The following is a 9,086-nucleotide window of genomic DNA, read 5'->3' as shown; positions in this document are numbered from 1 at the left end:
CACTGATTGCATAACTAGTATTTTAGAGAAGTACTCTATTTTATCTGTGTAGTAGGTACGACTGAGAAGAAACAGCTTGTGAATGTGGACAATGACTCAACCTCAGCTCATTAAATGAGCACCCTACAGAAGGATGGCCGCCTCTGCCAAGGAGCCAAGGCCCAGCAACACCCCTCCCACCCCACCCCCCAATGCAAGCTACATTGTTTGTTTTTAAAAACATGATTTCTATTCAAATGTGACTTCTTATAATTTTTCAATTACCGTTTACATTCACTATTCTGTATTAGTTTCAGGTGTCAAATGTGACTTTTTTTTTCAGAGAGAGAGTCAGAGAGAGGGACAGACAGACAGAAACAGAGAGAGATGAGAAGCATCAATCACCAGTTTTTCATTGTGGCACTTAGTTGTTCATTGATTGCTTTCTCATATGTGCCTTGACCGTCGGCCCTCAGCAGACTGAGTGACCCCTTGCTTGAGCCAGTGACCCTGGGTCTAAGCTGGTGAGCCTTGCTCAAACCAGATGAGCCTGCGCTCAAGCTGGTGATGTCAGGGTCTCGAACCTGGGTCCTCTGCATCCCAGTCCGACGCTCTATCCACTGTGCCACTGCCTGGTCAGGCAAATGTGACTCTTAAGACAGGTTTTCTGGCCCCTACATCCATCCAGTTTGCTGTCCTAATCCCTTCTGATAGAAAAATGCTAGAGGTACTTCAGGGTGGATGCTATGCTGTGAGGGTAAATAGAGTCATCATGAGGAAGAGATTGTGTCCTGAGATCTATGAGCTTTGTTTCTAGGGGACAGACTTGCTTAAAAAGACTCCTTCAAACTTTTCCCTGCTGTCAAGTTCAGTGAAACTCCTACAGCATTTCTAACATCAGGTTAATGCGAGGAGGCTCCTGTGAAAAGGCTCCTAGAAAAACTGAGGGGAACATGTTAAATGCTTGCAAGAAAAATGGTTCTAACCTCAGTAAGGCAATTTGGCCAAGGACTCCTTTTTTTTTAAATTTTATTTACTTATTTATATTTTAAGAGAGTAAAATTAGAAACATCTTAAAAGTACCAGGATATCACACCAATGGAAACAATGAAACAAAAATACTGGGGTGGGGAAAGGAGCATGGACATGGCTGGGAAAAAATAAAACACTTGAAAGCATTTGGCCCTGGCTAGGTGGTTCAGTGGATAGAGTGTAGTCCTAGTGGATCAGGGTTGCGGTTCAGTCTCTGATCAGGGAGTGTATGAGAAGCAATGAGTGTATGAGATGAGCATTGCGACATCTTAGTTGTTCATTGATTGCTTTCTCATATGTGCCTTGACCGTGGGCCTTTAGCAGACCAAGTAACCCCTTGCTCAAGCCAGCGACCTTGGGTCCAAGCTGGTGAGCTTTTGCTCAAACCAGATGAACCCGTGCTCAAGCTGGCGACCTCGGGGTCTCGAACCTGGGTCCTCGGCATCCCAGTCCAATGCTCTATCCACTGCGCCACCACCTGGTCAGGCTGGAACAATGATTTGATGCTTCTCTCTCTCTCTCACGTCCTTTCTCTGTCTCCCTTCCTCTCTCTCTCTCAGATCAATGGAAACATGAAAATGTTAAAAAACCATTTAATGTGTTTATTTATACTCTGCCTCATTCCAAAGTGAATTTGGCAGTGAGTTGGTTTTCTGGGCAAGTACAGAGGGTAGCTTTCTTATGAAACTAGTTAAGTGCAGACCATCTGCTGTCACATCTTTGGAGCTGAGAGTAGAGCTGGTATCTTTTTTAGAAAACTGGGAGTCTGTACAGAGCACTTCCAGAAGAGGAAAGCTCTTCCACCCTAATGTGGAGGTGACCTGAGGAAGTACTGGCAATGGGCTGAGAAAGATTTTAGATTTCCTATAGCACTTAGACAAATGGAACTAGATGCAGCTAAAGCATTTACCAGTAGACAAGAGTGAAGAGCCCAGGAAGGCAAAACAAAACACCTAGTATCAATATTGCAGGTCTTTTTTAGACCTTATCTCTTAAAATGACCTGGGGTTTAGGACTGTGATCACAGTTGACATTTGGGGCTGGGACTGATCAGTCCAATGAGCATTAACTTCCCTGATGGTATGGCAAAATGACATACTTATTATTATCTTTTTTAGAACATTGTGTCAAATAAACTGACATTCTCATCTCAACTGACTCACTTGTCCGAAAGAAACCAACATACTATGAGAAGAGAGAAGGTGGAAGAAGAGTTCAGAAACTGTGAGAAGAGACAGGTGGAAAAGGTACCAGAGAGTTTACTAAAATAAATATCAGCATCATCGAATGCCCTAGTTACTAAAGAATCTGGATTATAATTTTCTGAAGTTGAGAATGAGAGTTGTTCCATGTCAAATCAGGTATAACAATTCTTAGCATTTTTCTCCACATACGCCTTTGAGAATATGATGATTATGATAGACTCTGCTCTGAAAAACTGTGCATATTACTTACATACAAAATCCTGTTCTATAAGAACCAACAGTTTTAATACTCAAGATGGAATCCTATTAGTCATAACACACATAGAATATGTAATCCTGATTACTTGACTTCCATAAAAGGTTTCTTGCAGCTAACCTCATTTTTCTATAACTTAAGCCTCTCTCCAGTTTTTATGTCCTGTTAGCTTAATAAAAGATTATTACACACCTGCTCATATAAGTTTTTTATATATGCTGGCAAAGGGCTATGAAATTTTATCATGATTATTCTTAAAGTTGAAACTTTCCTAATCTTTTCTTACACATTGTGGCATAGGGTGTTGTTTACCTTCCAATACCTAGTTCTCCCTTCTGCATTAGTTGCTTGGCTATATGATTACTTTTTTAAAATTGTTTTATTTTTCTGAAGTGAGAAGTGGGGAGGCAGAGAGATAGATTCCACAAGTGCCTGACTGGGATCCACCCAGAAAGCCCACCAGGGGGTGATACTCTGCCCATCTGGGGCATTGCTTTGTTGCAACTAGAGCCATTCTAGTGCCTGAGGTGGAGGACATGGAACCATCCTCAGCGCCCGGGCCAACTTTGCTCCAATGGAGCCTTGGCTGTGGGAGGGGAAGAGAGAGATAGAAAGGGGAGGGGGAAGGGTGGAGAAGCATTTGAATGCATCTCCTGTGTGCCCTGGCCAGGAATAAAATCCAGGACTTCCACACGCTGGGCCAAGGCTCTACCACTGAGCCAACTGGCCAGGGCTATGATTACATTTTTTGAGCTTCTCTTGCAGTGGGTTGTGGCCATGTGAATAAGCTGTAAGCCAGTAATATGTAAGCACTGGGTTATGTAGGTCTTCTGAAAAATCTCCCTTTTCTTCTGCCCTGCTGTCTGGAAAAAGATACAATAGCTGGAGACTAATAGCTATCCTGGGCCACGAGTTTGAGAAGTGATGGGCAACACTGTCTATTGACCCTTTTAGAAGTAAAGTTCATGAGAACAGGCACCTTGTTTATCTTGGTCAAAGCAACATCCCCAGCACCTAAAAGATGTGGGGTAAGGGCTTAGATGGTGGGGTAAGGGCAGAGAATTGAATAAAATGAATTAATTAAGTAATTAATTAATTCACTCTAGACCATGTGAAACCCTGATCATAAGAGTTTTCCCAGTGAATATTCAGCTATAGTAGGAAGGAAAATGCAAGGTTTTTGTTTCTTTTCTTTCCTTCTTTCTTTTTGTCTTCTTTTCCAAGTGAGAGAAAGGGAGATAGAGATCCTCCCGCATGCGTCCCAACCAGGATCCATACGGCAACCCCGTCTGGGGCAATGCTCTGCCCATCTGAGGCCATGTTTGCAACTGAGCTCTTATTAACACCTGAGGCAGAGGCTTCACACAGCCATCCTTAGTGCCCGGGTGATGTGCTCAAACCAATCAAGCTATGGCTGCAGGAGGAAGGGAGAGAGAGAAAGAGAGAAGGGGGAAGGGGAGAGGTAGAGAAGTGACACAGGTCACTTCTCCTGTGTGCCCTGACCAGGAATCAAACCTGGACATCCACACCACCAGGCTGATGCTCTACCACTGAGCCAACAGGCCAGGGCCAGGTTTCAGTTTCTGTCACAAAATCAAACCCTTGCTTAATTCAAATCACATTACTCCTATTAGCTTCCCTTTGCTTTCCTAGACTTGCCACTGTTAGAGAAGGAGAGGGCTCTCTAATGTTCTCTTCAAACAAAATATTTTCAATTCTATTTTCCTGATAATTCTTCCCAATATTTTTCTACTTAGCAAGTTTACATTTAAAAATTTTTTAAGGTCATGCATATTTATCTGCGTGTCTTTCTGTTAAATGCAGACATTATTTTCTAACTTAATCTTAGGTGTTGTCAGAAGTCTACAAGAATTATCTAAAATGGTATCTAATGACATTCTTGGGACTTCAGCTATTACTATTATTATTATTATTATTAAATATAGACACTAGGTCCTAAGGATTTAATTGGACTGTTTACTGAAACTGAACTTCATCAAATCCTTTTCCATTCCCCTGTGGTTTCCCACATTTCAATATACTGCCTATTCTTGGCATCAGATTTTACTTATATTTTTTAAATATTAAATTAAATATTATCATCTCTCTTTCCTGATTTTTTTAAAATAAAATTTTATTTTAATGGGGTGACATCAATAAATCAGGGTACATACATTCAAAGAAAACATTTCCAGGTTATCTTGTCATTTAGTTCTGTTGCATACCCATCACCCGAAGAGAGGAAGAGAGATCGTCCTCCGCCACCCTCCATCCAGTTTTCTCTGTACCCCTCCCCCTCCCCCTCTTCCTCCTTCCCTCCCCTCCCCGCCCCATAACCACCACACTCCCATCCATGCCTCTTAGTCTCGCTTCTATGTCCCACCAATGTGTGGAATCCGGCAGTTCCTGTTTTTTTCTGATTCACCCATTTCACTCCACACAATGCTACCAAGACTTCACCATTCCGCTGCAAGTGATCCGATGTCTTCATTTCTCCTAGCTGAATAGTATACCATGGTGTATATGTGTCCCATCTTCATCCAGTCCTCTATTTTTTTTTTACAGTGATTAAAAGCCTTTAAGCAAACTCTTGGCCAATACAGCAAGAATCCCTAAAAGAGTAGTGTCCTTAACATGTTCACCAAGTCCAAGTTGGCCCCATCACCATGCCAAATCCCTGAAAAATTCAACCCAACCACAGTTCAGTCTGTTAGGAGCTGTCACAGGGAGCAGGAGTCCAGGAAAGTTCCCCACAGGAAAAGTCCGCATGGCACTGGAATTGTTGTCACCATTCTGTACTTTGCAGCTCATGTCCAAGTCCCAATGACCGCTGCTTCTAGCTGGTAATGATTCAGGTAGACTGGAAAAAGCCATTTGCAGCATGCGTGGATATGGAGCTTCTTCTCCTCTGCCTGGAGAGTTGAGACCAGGTTGCTTTTCTCTGGAGCTCTGTGACTGTGGCCTGGTAAAGAGAACCTTGGGATACACTAAGCTGGGTGGCAAAGGTAAATTCATAATACAAGTTGGCAAAAGGAAGAAAGAGAGCTCTAAATTAGGAGTAGGTCCCAGCCTGAAATATGAGTGGGGCATTGAGGTAGGAGAGATAAAGGAAACACTACATATTAAGCAAAGCAGCAGAAAATAGGACTATCAACACCCACAACAGAGATCTTTGAGGGAAGAATAAAAAACCTGACTATTCAGGCAAAACATAGTTAAGTGGCCCTTTTGCGAATGAGATCAGTTTACCTGCTTCTTGGAAGAAATACCCTAGGCTCGTCCACAGTGTCGTAGATGGGGCTGACGGCCCTGGGCATCTTTCCTGATTTTTAAGGTGACTTCTTCCTTCCGCTCTCTTTTTAATAAAGAGGAACTCTCTATGGCCTTTTTTTTCTTTTTTGCCAACCTTATATATTTAAAGGGTATGTAAATGTTCACACTTTTCCAATCACATGTCATTTAATTTTTAAAATTTTACTTTTCAATCACAGTTTACATTCAATATTATTTTTATAAGTTTCAAGTGTACAGCATATATAGTGGTTAGACCATGTCATTTTCTTCATAACTTTTTTCTTTACTCTTCTCCAAAAGTTGTTGCTATTTCTTTTACCTATTTGGGGGAAATATTTATTCTCATCTTCTACTTTTGTGACATACCTTGGTTTTTGCACAAAATTTACCCGCTTTTGAGGGGAGATATAATTTGGTTTTTGTTAGGTATAGACTTCTCTACACATTACTTTCTCTTTCCCAGAGTAGCTTTCCAAATAGAAGCCTGCTGAAATAGAGAAAAATAGAGGTCATCAGAGAGCTCTTCCTGAATCTCACCTCAGCCTGGAATGTCTCCATAGTGTAGTGGAATAACCCATTGCATGGCCTTAGATGGGAACACAGCCAACAAGAAAAGAATGTTTTGCCAAGAGAATTGTTTTGCGACTTGAGGCGGGTCCCTGAAACAGGTCTATATGACTGAAGGAAGTTGCTGGGCTTTTCTCAGTAAAACATTCTCATAAGATTTCTGTACCTTCCAAGGTTATCCCTTGAGATAAAGAGAGGAATGTTGTGGAAACCATAGAAGCAATAGCAATTAATGCCTTTTGTTATTATATTGTTATTAAGCTATCATGCAGGTGTACTCCATGTATCTTTAAGTAAAAGTTACACTTGATGTTATGCCAATTTCTCAGTAAACAAGCTTTTTGAAGTCTTGTGAATAAAAGTAGGACACAGTGCAAACTCAGGGCCATTTGCCTGAGCGAGCGGTGGTCCTTTGCTAGTCCTTGATGATTTCGTCTGCTGATCTCTCTCTTTGCGCCCCCAACTCACAACAACACCATAGCCACACGGGTCCTTTCTCCCTTCTTGGTTTTCTGTCAGCCCAGAGCTGATCTCTCCCTGCTCTGGAGTGTGCCCACTTCTACCTACTTGGGGGCTTTGCTTAGTTTATTCTCCCTTTTCCTCTAACTTCCAACTGTTTTTTTTTTTTCTCCCCTGGCTCTTACTCTTAAACATACCTACATTTTTTTCCTTCTCAAAATAAAAAATCCTAACAGTGTATCTCATTGTTATCACATCGAACACTTTCCTATCTGTCTTCTCAGCCAAATGTTTGGAAAGAGAAGCCCTCAGTTCCTGTCTTTACTTTCTCACTTCCTAGTCACTCCTTCGCTCACATCACCAGTCACCCAGTTCACAGAGCTAGTGGCACTTGTAGCTTCCCTGTCCTCCTGACATTTGATGCTGTTGAGGGGATTATGTATGGAGTGCCTACAGGCCAAAAACTAGAGTAGGCAGAAGAGATTCCCACCCTTATGGAGAGAAACTGATCAGCCATTTTTTTTCCCCCATTTTTCTGAAGCTGGAAACGGAGAGACAGTCAGACTCCCGCATGCGCCCGACCGGGATCCACCCGGCACGCCCACCATGGGGCGACGCTCTGCCCACCAGGGGGCGATGCTCTGCCCATCCTGGGCATCGCCATGTTGCGACCAGAGCCACTCTAGCACCTGAGGCAGAGGCCACAGAGCCATCCCCAGCGCCCGGGCCATCTTTGCTCCAATGGAGCCTTGGCTGCAGGAGGGGAAGAGAGAGACAGAGAGGAAAGCACGGCGGAGGGGTGGAGAAGCAAATGGGCGCCTCTCCTATGTGCCCTGGCCGGGAATCGAACCCGGGTCCTCCGCACGCTAGGCCGACGCTCTACCGCTGAGCCAACCGGCCAGGGCAGATCAGCCATTTTTGATAACACTCAGGTTCCTTAACTTCCACTTGCAGGCTTCACTTAAATGCCACTTAAATCTCCCTATTCCCCAAGTCTCCTTTTTTCTTTCTTATCATACATATCTTCCCAAAGAAATTACTTCTGTACACTTTCTATGTAGTCTAATGACAATATAATTTTAAAAGATTTCATTTGGCCTTGGCCGGTTGGCTCAGCGGTAGAGCGTCGGCCTGGCGTGCGGGGGACCCGGGTTCGATTCCCGGCCAGGGCACACAGGAGAGGCGCCCATCTGCTTCTCCACCCCTCCCCCTCTCCTTCCTCTCTGTCTCTCTCTTCCCCTCCTGCAGCCAAGGCTCCACTGGAGCAAAAGATGGCCCGGGTGCTGGGGATGGCTCCTTGACCTCTGCCTCAGGCACTAGAGTGGCTCTGGTCGCGACAGAGCGACGCCCCGGATGGGCAGAGCATCGCCCCCTGGTGGGTGTGCTGGGTGGATCCTGGTTGGGCGCATGCGGAGTCTGTCTGACTGCCTCCCCGTTTCCGGCTTTAGAAAAATACAAAAAAAAAAAAAAAAAAAAAAGATTTCATTTAACAGCTTTATTTTACATAGGATTTACTATGTAAAATAGTAAGTTTACTAAAACCATAGGTTCCAAATTGCTCCATGAAAATAATCACACACACAAAAAAGTGATATTCTTAGCATGTCAATTAAAAAAATTTCCCTAATTACTTTTTTTTTAGTTCAACGGTTTAATCCATTTTTCAAAGAAACTGCACCTCTTAAAACGATCCTCTTCTTATCTGTTTCACGAATTAACGAAAACATCATTTTTTAAGCATTTGGTGTCTTACTATGAAGAAAGGTGCAGCAAATCCAGACCCAAAGAACAGTGTCATCATGGCTAGTAACTGCCACTTATTTTCCACTGAAAATGGCAAATTCTTCCCTGGGCCCTCCTTATAGTGGCTTCTACGGACCAAGAGGTTGTGAACCTCTGAATGCTCTGTTCCAACATTGTGCTGTTGGAAGCCTTGCAAAAAAATGGCGATATCCCAGTGTAAGGTATTTTTCCCCACCAAGAAGGAAGGAATAGCAAAAAGGCTTTATTCAGTACAGAGCACGCATCTCGCCCGGCAAGGTTCCCTGGCCCCGAGATAAGATGGAGGCCAGGGAAGTTGCACGGATTAAACCGCGTGGGAGATATTTAAAGGGGTCCCTCTAGGGAAGTGGAGCTAACATGACATGGTGAAATCCCACTGGCTGGTAGATGGTTGCTTTTTTTCCCAAGGGTTCCTGTGAAGCCTCTTTTGACGCGCTTGGTTGTGGGCAGTCCTAGCCAAAGTTCGCGGGTCTGGGTTCCCCACGTGACCATCCCCCATTATCCACCAACCT

General features: G+C 43.6%; 1 pseudogene; it reads right to left on the bottom strand.

Moving 5' to 3' along the window:
• Nucleotides 1–8,447: 8,447 nt before the first annotated feature.
• LOC136308719 (cytochrome c oxidase subunit 7C, mitochondrial pseudogene) lies at nucleotides 8,448–8,709 on the bottom strand (annotated as a pseudogene).
• Between the last annotated feature and the right edge of the window lie 377 nt (nucleotides 8,710–9,086).

Source organism: Saccopteryx bilineata, chromosome 6, assembly GCF_036850765.1.
Source record: "Saccopteryx bilineata isolate mSacBil1 chromosome 6, mSacBil1_pri_phased_curated, whole genome shotgun sequence".
NCBI lineage: Eukaryota > Metazoa > Chordata > Mammalia > Chiroptera > Emballonuridae > Saccopteryx > Saccopteryx bilineata.
This window is presented reverse-complemented; position numbering and strand designations above follow the sequence as displayed.